The sequence below is a fragment of the Castanea sativa genome, chromosome 6 (assembly GCF_040712315.1).
Source record: "Castanea sativa cultivar Marrone di Chiusa Pesio chromosome 6, ASM4071231v1".
NCBI classification, from domain to species: domain Eukaryota; kingdom Viridiplantae; phylum Streptophyta; class Magnoliopsida; order Fagales; family Fagaceae; genus Castanea; species Castanea sativa.
The window spans coordinates 15,270,052-15,280,718 of NC_134018.1; the positions used below are offsets into that span (position 1 = coordinate 15,270,052).

Genomic DNA, 10,667 nt, shown 5'->3' on the forward strand with positions numbered 1-10,667 from the left:
ATTAATTAATTAACCAAGTTTATTAATTAATCAAATTAACATGCAAATACGTGGTAGCACAAACAAATCACCAAATAACTAAATGCAGCGAAAATTAAATTTAACACGGTAATTTGTTTACGAATGGGGAAAACCTCCAAGGCAAAAACCCCACCGGATGATTTTAAGGTCACCACTCCCGAGAATTCACTATTATCAAAACAAACAGTTACAAGTAAAGGAATCCTAGTACCTTATACCAACCTACAGTTGAACCATTACCCCAATACCCAATTGGACTTGTTCTGTAGTGACAATCTCTCCTTGTATTGCACGGCTCCTAAGACATAACTAACCAATTGCACAGATACTAGTACGCGACTTCAATCACCAACTTGAGGAAGATATTGGCTGCAAAGTTCTTCTTCTCTTCAACAGATGAAGATCATGATGTTGCTTGGTCACAAAACCCTACGGTGTACAAACACAGTAGCTTCTCCAAGAACTAGGGCAAAACTAGGTTTCCGGTCACACTTGCGGAAATATGCTCTTGTGCAATTATGCTCTCAGCTGTGTAACCAAATACGGTCCTTAAAATAATCCTTTTATATGTCTAGGGTTATGAGAAAAGAAGGCCCAAAGACATATTCACGGATTGGAAGAAAACATATCAGAAATTCTGTTTTTCTTAAACCTCGACAAATAGCATCTGTCGAGAAGCTGTCGAGCAGTCGTTAATCTACGAGGCTGGAACAACTTCTTAAGCTCGATAGATGCTAGTTGTCGAGCTTTAATGACAAGCACTTCTTCAGCTTGTTTCTTGGACAGACTTGCATGGCTTTAACACTTGATCTTGAAACCTTGTTTCTTAAAGTATTAAAAACATCCTAGATCTACTCAAATACAAGTAAAGTATGTTTTGTCAAAGGATTAGCCAATTACATAAAATAATGACATATGTTCATAACAAGTGAACCACATATGTCCTAACAAAGTGGACCAAATTACCAAATTCTCCCACAAGGAATGTGAACATGAGATGGGTTAGGCATACTGTTGTGGGAAGGAAGGTTGTCCTTGTAGCATGGCAACAAAAGGGAAAACGACGCCTCTATTTTTTCGATCTTGACACATATTGATGGACAAAATACGCAAACATCCCTCACTATCTTGTTAATTTCTGGGGTAAGACGGAGTTTGTAGAGAACACCCTTTATGGATGTTACCACAACAGTATAGTTGTGATAGCCCCATTAGTAGGGAAGGAGGAGATAGAGGAGGAGGAAGAGGGCAGATAGAGGAGATAAAGGAGGAAGAGGAGGATGAGGTGAAAGAAGAAGAGAAAGCAAAGAAGGTCCATCATACAAGAAGTTTGTTTAAGCCTGCAAGGTTGTTTAAAAATCACCACCTTCATTTTGTCTTAAGAGGAGACGCATAAGGATGCTTTTGTAAATTTTCCTCCATAATTGCAATCCTCATCAAGCCTAATTCACGTGGGGAATAGACATTTTTGTTATGTGAGGATTGGCATGCCTCCGCATTCGGTCTATGGCGGTGATCATGCTGTACAAGATGAGAACGCACAATTTATTCGCATTGCAATTTTTTACACACCTGGGCAGACATACGAAAAGGATGGGATTAGACGTTTCCAGGCAGAACTCCTCCATTCTGCTCATTATGACGTCAATACCCTGTTTCCAAGTTATGGTTACATCCAGGGCCAGCCCTTCCCTTAGGCGAGTTAGGCAATCGCCTAAGGCCCCAAGTGGAAGGGAGGCCCCCAAATTTAAAAAAATAAGGGTAGTAGGGAAAAAAATTAGTATCAGATTAAAAAAAAAAAAAGTATTAGATTAATTACAAAATTCGGTTAAACATTGTTTTCCTCTGGACAAACCAAAAATCATCCGAATAAACTACCAATCCGGTCTAAGAGATTAACCATCAAACAATCACAAATCAAAACAAATAAAACAATTCAAACCCTAAAAATTTTACCTTTCTCAGTTTCTCTCTACTCTCCGCCTCTCTCTATATTCTGTCTCTCATTCTCTCTGATTCTCCACTCCACTGTTCACTACTTCACTTGAATCACTTCTCATCTGCTGATTCTGCTCAAGCTCAACACTATAGGCAACAACTCAAGGCTCAAGCAACTAAAGCAAGGCAGCACCGCAGCAAGCCTGGACCGCCTCCACCTCGGCGCCACCGGCCTCCCTCATCAGAACAGTTCGCCTCGTCGCCGCCTCGCCGCCTCTCTGAATTTGCTCTACTCGACTGCTCTTTGCCTCCCTCATCAGTATTCAGTACAGTCGTTCACTTCAATCCATCTTCTGATCTTCAGGTATAAATTATCAAGTATAAATATTTGGGATTTGGGGTCCGGTTTGGGCCTTCAAGTTTAAAGTTTTTTGTTTTTTTAATGATTCAGCCCTGAGCCCTTTTTATTTAATGATTCTGCCGTGTATAGTGTATTTGTAATGATTCTGATTCAGCCCTTTTTTCTTTTTCTTTTTTCTTTTTTTGAGTAATAGATAGGATTTGTTTTGTGTTTTTTTGTGGGTGGGTATTATAAATTAATAAGCCTAATGTAGTAATGTTATAGTTGTGCTGAAATTTTTGTTTTGCTTGTGCTTTTTTTTTTTTTTTTTAATTTTAATCTTGTGTTTATATATATATATATATATTAGTTAGTGGTAATATATTAAATAAGTTTTTATTTATGCAGGTTGAGGTTGCTAAAAACTTATTATTGTTCGGTGAAACTACAACAATACTTTCTATATAAATCAGGTTCTATTTCTCATTTGCTCTACACTTGAAAGTTATTTTTTATTTTAGTCTTTATAAATATATTGTTTGATTAGAAATGTCTACTAAAAAATATGCATTTGGATATGAAAAACTTAAAAAAAAAAAAAAAAAATTAATTGAGTCTCAAAAAGGATCAATGGATAAATTTGTTATTAGTAATAAACAAAATATAACACAAAATTTAGATGAAAATGAGATGTTAGAAGAACTTGAATACAAAAATTTAATTAGTCAATTTGCATCTCAAAATGCAAGAAAAATAGATTTTAAATAAAATATATTATAATATAAAAATATTAAATAAATATTAATTTAATTAATATATAGGTATAAAAAAGGCCCCATTTTTAGTTCCCGCCTTAGGCCCCAAAATGTCTAGGGCTGGCCTTGGTTACATCCGGGGCTGCTTATTCCTAGCTTTGTATAAAGCATGTTTCAATGTATTTATGGAGAGTTGGAATGCACTATATACAATGGTCAATAATTCCAGCTTTCACAATATGAGGATCAAACCATAATTGTTGCTGTAGTGACTCATGCAATATTGTTCATGCTAATTTATGTATGCGTTTTGTTGTTGAAAATATATTCAATTGGAACTAGTCTATTTGATTCCCAATTAATAAATTTTTACATTTCAGATAGGAAAAGAAAACATTGCTTATAGTGCTTAATTGGAAAAATGTTAATTTCCTAAATGAAAATTTGTACTTCGAAACAACACTGCGTTATCTTATAGAAAAATATCATGTCATTGATTCCCTTTGAAGCCTAAAAAAAACCCTCACGCCTAAAACATGCCAGATGGATTGTAGGATATTATTATTAGATACCCATAAATTGCATGCGTTTAAGAGCGAAACAAATACACTAGTTGGTATTTAATGACATGTCCTGTTAAAGTTTAGCACAAATTTACCACAAATTAGTCATCAAGCAGCATACACCTGTTCATCACCTTAACAGTCCCAATCCAACCACAACCGTACATAAATATAAACAAAAGACAAGTCCTCCATTTCTCTATTCATTATTACTAGAATACTGATCTGCCTTGCAATATAAATAATGTAGAGGGTGCAATAGATGATTATTCAAACATTTAATCTCATATCAAACTTACACTGTGGGGAACTAGTAGGCAGGGCAAAGAGGTGACAACTTTACAATTAACTTACCTGCATAATTCTTTATCTTGTCGCTTTATTCAAAAGAAAACCCTCTCCTTTTTTTTGTAGTGGCTAATCTACCGTGCCGCCAATGATGAAAAGCTCACTTCGTTTGCAGAACAAGAATCTGCTTCAGGCAGATTCCTTTCTGTATAAAAACCTGGCTGCTTTGGTGAAGGCAATAAACTCTCACTCCCTAGCATTAGGACCACGGATGACATGTCTGGCCTATCACTGGGCTGTTGTTGCGCACATAATAGATCCACGTGAATGCATCGTAATGCCTCTGACAAAGTGAAGGAGTCATTTAGCACTTCATCCAATAGCTCTAGAGGTCTCTCTTCAATCCATAGTCTCCATGCCTAAAACACAAAAAAAATTGTCGGTTGCAGAGTTGTAGTTAAGAGTCATCTCTGATTTGTCAGATTTTTGAGAGAGCTAAAGATCATGGCATGAGGGGGCATTATAATTATCTTTGTTAGAGGTTGTCAAATTTACTAAAGCAGTCCAATTTTTTAATTACTAGCATCTTACTTTACTTCAAAATGGAAATACAACTCAGGTTCTAAGTGAAGAGCAACTTCAACTTTTACCACATGTTAATTAACTTGCTACATAGTCAAATTTCTTTCTTAATCATACACGTCCAAGAAGTTTATGGTTATTTAGTAAAATTTCTTTATTCTTACATGTCCAAGAAGGTTGTGGGTGTGGTTTGCGTGATAAAATCCCCTGTTCTTCTTTCCACTTACTATCTCTAATACTATGACACCAAAACTAAAGACATCAAATTTGATTGAGAAGAGCCCTTCGACTGCGTATTCAGAAGATATGAAACCACTGCAAGTGAAATCAAGTTCAAGTTAAATTGAGTTTTCAGACAAGGCAAAATAAATCATGAAACAAGAAATGGCATACTTACTACGTCCCAACAATTTTTTCAGTATTTGCCTCAGTTTGATCTCCCCAAAATGTTCTGGCCATGCCAAAGTCTGAAATTTTTGGGTTCATATCCTTATCTAACAAAATGTTGCTAGCTTTAATATCTCTATGGATAATCCGTAGTCTAGAGTCCTGATGAAGATAAAGCAGCCCTCGAGCAAATCCACCAACAATATTCATGCGCATATGCCAAGTTAGCAATTTGCTTCATGTTTTATCTGATAAATTTTCATTTATGTTAGTTTCGTGTCCGACTGAATCCTTTTAAAAGAGAATGATAAGACTAGAAAAAGAATGTGCAAGGAGTTTCAAACCAAAAATAAAGAAGTCTAAGCTTTTGTTGGGCATGAATTCATAAATCAACATTTTTTCATCTCCTTGAATGCAAAACCCAAGGAGTTTTACAAGATTCCAATGTTGAAGTTTGGCTATTAATTGAACTTCATTCTTGAACTCCACAACTCCTTGCCCTGAATTGTTTGAAAGCCTTTTCACTGCTATTTCTTGCCCCTCCATCAATGTGCCCTAAGAAGAACCATTATTAACAGAAGTTATGATATTTTGTATTATAAGATGGCTCATCTTAACTGGCATATAATTATGTTACCCTGTAAACAGGTCCAAAACCACATTCTCCCAGCTTGTTGTCATTTGAAAAGTTATGAGTGGCATTAACTATTAAAGTCAAGTCAAATACGGGCAATTCCAGATCCTCCTCCCCTTCCTCGTTGATGTTATCCATTCTGCAACCTCTTTTTCTACCTCCTGAAAATTAAGAGATGGACTTGTCATGCATTCAGAACCAAACAACCAACCAGGTCACCTAATTATCTGATGCATTCTTCGTAGTTAGCAAAAATTTTTTGTAGGGTTCTCATTGGCTATTTCTTGTTAACACAACTGTAATACTAAGCCATGTTAGGTTCTTTTACCTTGTTTTCGAACTTTCTTCTTGAGTATACACACGATGAGTCCTAGAATTACCATTCCTGTGAATGGTATGACAGAGCTGTCTATGATTACGCTTTTTCTCTTTTCTCTAGAGTGCATTTTCTTCTTAATTTGATCTGGAATATATAAAAGAGTTGGTAAACATAGCACAGAATGAAAAACTACTAATGATATAAGTACGTTCACAAGATTAGATCCTATGACCCACTGCAGCATACTTTTATTATACTCTCAAAATATTCTATAATTTTGTAAAGCAAGAATCAAAGGCTAGTACATACCAAGTTCTGAAGCCGCCGCCCGTATAAAAGCGTCAGGCAAACTGTCTGCGATTATTCTCATATCAATTAGGCCACCAAACCATAACAAGCAGCCACTTCCTCCCCCGCTAAAATTTGAAATTGCATATCCCACACAAGAGCAGTTTTCAAACAAAGTCCCTCACAGTCCTCGAGGCTCATGGTCTTATTATTACCAGGAGGAGAATGTGTCTGGAAGCTTCAGCCCAGTGTACTTCCTAAAGCCATCACTATTATTGCAGGCCAAAGGAATGCTTCTAATACAGCCTTCAGTCCAGTCTAGCACATTCCAATTCTTTGGAAATTTGGGTATAAATCCCTCCAAGCATGTGCATGTGGGTGCGATCTTCATATTGCATATAGCATATGCACCACATAAGTTATAAGAATCACATTGATCTACTGGTACCGTTATGTAAATCCGCCAATCAAATGGATCATTCCACGGATAGGCTTGTAAAATGCCTGACGGGTTTAGAACAATTCTTGCGAAAGCCCGCTATTTGGTTTCGAAAAGTAGTAATATACGTCATTATCATTCATCACAAATTCATTTCCTTTATCTGGAGTGGATAGAGCCCAAGGAATAATCCCCACAACACCAGAACCATTCCATAGCGCTAGTCTGTAAATCACTCTGTGTCCCTTTATGACAAATGCCTGTGGAAATCCATGAAAACTTAAGCGTAGTGTAAACTCACCTGGAGAAGGATCGTCTGTGTTTTTCCAAGATGATAAAAACCTATCAAGACCGGTTATTAGATTTCTTCCAAATTTCATGCCTGGTAGTAAGGTGTCACATGGATAATCAAAACTCTGCCACACGAAGCTATCCGAGTTCTCATTATTGCCATCTTTCACAACAAGATTTCCTGATTCCAAAAGCTGTCCAGCCGGACTGTTTCTAGTTCTTGTTGTATTGGATAACCAAACAATACCACTTGTGCCATTGATGAGGACTAAATTCCTGGGTGGGTAATGGTTAGAACTCCTGAAGTATCTGTTAGGGGAACTTCTCTGTTGGCAACCCATACAATTGTCCTTGAAGTAGTAGAAATTTTCTTATACCATATTCCCAAATACCGGCTATTTGAATTTCCGGGGCTGAAAAACCCCAGCTCATAGCTTCCACCAGCTGATACTATAGTTTCACTTTCACCGTCGCTAATTGAAAGTGTTGGAGTTATAGTATCTAGTGCCGTGGGAACTCCTAGAAGTGATAATAAAAGAGAGAACAAAAAGATAATTTTAATGCCTTCCATTGAGTTTCACATTCTTTGAGGTCCGTCCTATTATTAAAAACGGTAAGAGCATCCACAACAGATATTGCAAAAAAAAGTCATTTTGCAACACCAAAACTCTACTTTATTATTTTACCACATCATTTTACACCATCCCATTTATCAGATGTTGTAAAATTCAATTCTATACATTAAATTAATATTTACTACACAATAAAATAATATATTATCTCTACCTATTATCTACCTATTATCATCAACGACAGCAACTACATCAATGCCGATCAACAACAGCAACAACATCGACAACAACAACACCAACAATCCAACACCAACAACACCAACAAACCAACAACATCAACAGCAACACCACCAACAATACCAGCAAATTTCAAATCCAAAAACCTCAAAAAAAGGGGAGGAAAAAAAAAAAAAAACTCAAACTGACCCAAATTCAAACAACGATTTGAAGGTCGGCAGTGAGGGCTGTGGATGTCGGTGGCGAGCACTGGAGCATGAGGCGGCGAGATTGGTGGTGAGCTGTGGAGAATGAGGCGGCGAGATTAGAGGTGAGGACTGGCGAGATCGGCGGCGAGGATTGAAAAGTGAGGCGGCGAGATCGAGATCGGCAGGGAAGATTTTTGGGTTTGATTTAAGGTGCAAAGAGAGAGAGACGTTTGAGGTTGAGGGAGGAGCTGATTTGATCTGAAGAGGGAGAGAGAGACCGGTTAGGAGAGAGAGAGTGAGAGACAGATTGTGAGGAGAGAAAAAAAATCAATTAAATAACTGAGAGGAGAGAGAAAAGTCAATAAAAAATAATAAACTCATTTGCCATATCCGTCCATACCGTGGCAAAAATGCAATGGTATTGTTCACTGTTGCATAAATATGGCACATTTGACACATTTGACAATGCTCCGTTTTTGTGTTTGGTGTGCCAAATGTGCCAAATATTTGGCATTTGGCACATTTGCAACATCTGCTACGGATGCTCTAACAAGCACAACAGATGCGACCAACAAATTCTTCCAGGATTTATTATACTTTTATGCTCATGTACGTCCTCTTCCAAAAGAAGTAAAAATAACATGCACGGTAGAATAGGATCAAGAAAAACAAAAGTCTTGGTATGCTTGACCTTCGTTACGCCTCACCCATCCCCACATCGCTTAATTGAGTGTCCCAAGCTTGGTTCAAAAGGGGATGCCTTACTAATTGGCACAAGGCCTTTTCCCACAAGGTTTTGTCATGTGAGGAAGAACAAAACCATGAAGTGTCCACGGGATTCCCAAAGCAAAAAAATATTATGCCAGTTGTGTGTAGGTCCTACAAATAGTATTAGAGCTGGGGACAACTCTCCTTTGAGTGGTGATGGGTGAGGCCTAACGAAGTCGAGTCCCACATTACTTACTACTGTCCATTTTATTTTTTATCAATTGTAGTATGACATTTTTTTTAATTTCAAATTTTGTTTATTCAATAAAAAAGGTCAAATAAATATATGACAAGTTATGATTAGTGGAGCATAAAGTGTTATATTTTATGTTTCACCAATCATGGTATAACTATATAACTCTTGCATTTCAACATGCACAATTTCCTAAAATACTCAAGTGGAAGACTAGTGGATCAATCCAAAGAGGAGAAATACAACAAGTGATTCATAATTAATCAATTCATTTTGCCATTTGAAAGAGGTTGTGCATGCAGGTATAAACCTGAACTCTGTTAAATTTTTATGATTGAGCATGAATAGCATATTGATTGCCGATAATGTGAATTGATTAATATTATCATGTATCTAGCTATATGATCATGCATTAGATTAGAGTTCAATTTCTATAACATCACATGGTGAGCATGTTTAAATTCAAGCATTACATACATAATGACATGTTGAACGAGAAAGAGCATAACATAAGATAGTCATCAAATATTTCCCGAAGACTAATCCATAAATCATACGGAATGGGTGCCTTTTGGACCAAAATGGGTGCCTATTGGGCCAAAATGGGCAAATTCCCTTTTTGTGCAAGAAAAACAGCTTTATGCACCATTTCCCAAACTAATTAGGGAAATACCCCTATTTTGAAACTTGATTTTCTCAAAATCAAGTTAAACCCTGTAGCGATGTTTTAAGGAGCCTATAGTAGTGTTTTGGAACTCGAGTTTCATGAAATCGAGTTATAGGTAAAAAAAAAAAATAAAAATAAAAAAAACTTGCATGGAACTCGAGTTCATAGAGCTCGAATTACAAAACGCCACTATAGGTCCTTAAAACGTCACTATAGGGCTGTAGAATTTTTTTTTTAACTCGATTTTGAGAAAATCGAGTTTCAAAAGAGAGACATTTCCCTAATTAGTTTGGGAAAGGGGGCATTTGCCCTTTTTTTTTTTTTTGCACGAAATGGGCATTTGCCCATTTTCGCTGTGCCTTTTGACTTTTCATCTCCGTAACCTGGCCTATGAGTGATAATGTGAAACATAATGATTTTTGTTACTATAAAAAATAAATAAATAACTAAAAAAGAAAAAGAAAAAGAAAAGACATTTCAGCAAGTATAAATGATAGATGTAAGACTTAAATTGTAACCTACTTTAAAAAAAATGTATAAAAGTATAAACCTAAGTGGTTAGATTTTCCTTTTCTTCTTGAAATTATCTTGCTTAAAAGTCTTAGTCTTTCTTTGCGCACTACACATGTTTGTCTCCACCCACGACTAAAGATGTGTAGACACTAAAACCGACGTTAGATTCCCCATCCTATCTCCACAAAACCAAAAAATCAAATTAGCGTGTATGACCCGACACCTCAGTCAATTTTTTTTTTTTTTTTCCTTTCAATGGAACTATGAAACAACCAATTATTAATGTTCACAATCACAAGGCTCTTTCCACGGATTGCAGTTTTCTCGGATTTGAATTCATGTTGGACTTTTCAGGAGAAATTTGGATTTTTTCTCCCTCCTTGGCCGCACCTACTTGTCAATGAACTTATAGTCATCATCGTATAAGAGACATTATAGCCTAATAGTATTAAAAAGAACAGAAGAAGATGATGATGAAGCTCCTTAAAGGTAAGATGCCATATAAATCTATCTTATAAGGAATACTTCAACGTCTAAGATATCTTAGAGATTTTCATAAAATTAACTCTCACTTTAGTGGTAGAGGACAATGTTTATGGATTTTGAGCTGAATTACATGATTTGTTAGTTACCATGAGAAAGCACCCGACGTGAAGCCACGAAGAACAATGGTTCTATTCTGGT

The 10,667-nt window shown here is 36.4% G+C and overlaps 1 pseudogene; it reads right to left on the reverse strand.

Annotated features, from left to right (window-relative positions):
- Positions 1 to 3,756: 3,756 nt before the first annotated feature.
- On the reverse strand, positions 3,757 to 7,416 carry LOC142641227 (G-type lectin S-receptor-like serine/threonine-protein kinase At4g27290; annotated as a pseudogene).
- Between the last annotated feature and the right edge of the window lie 3,251 nt (positions 7,417 to 10,667).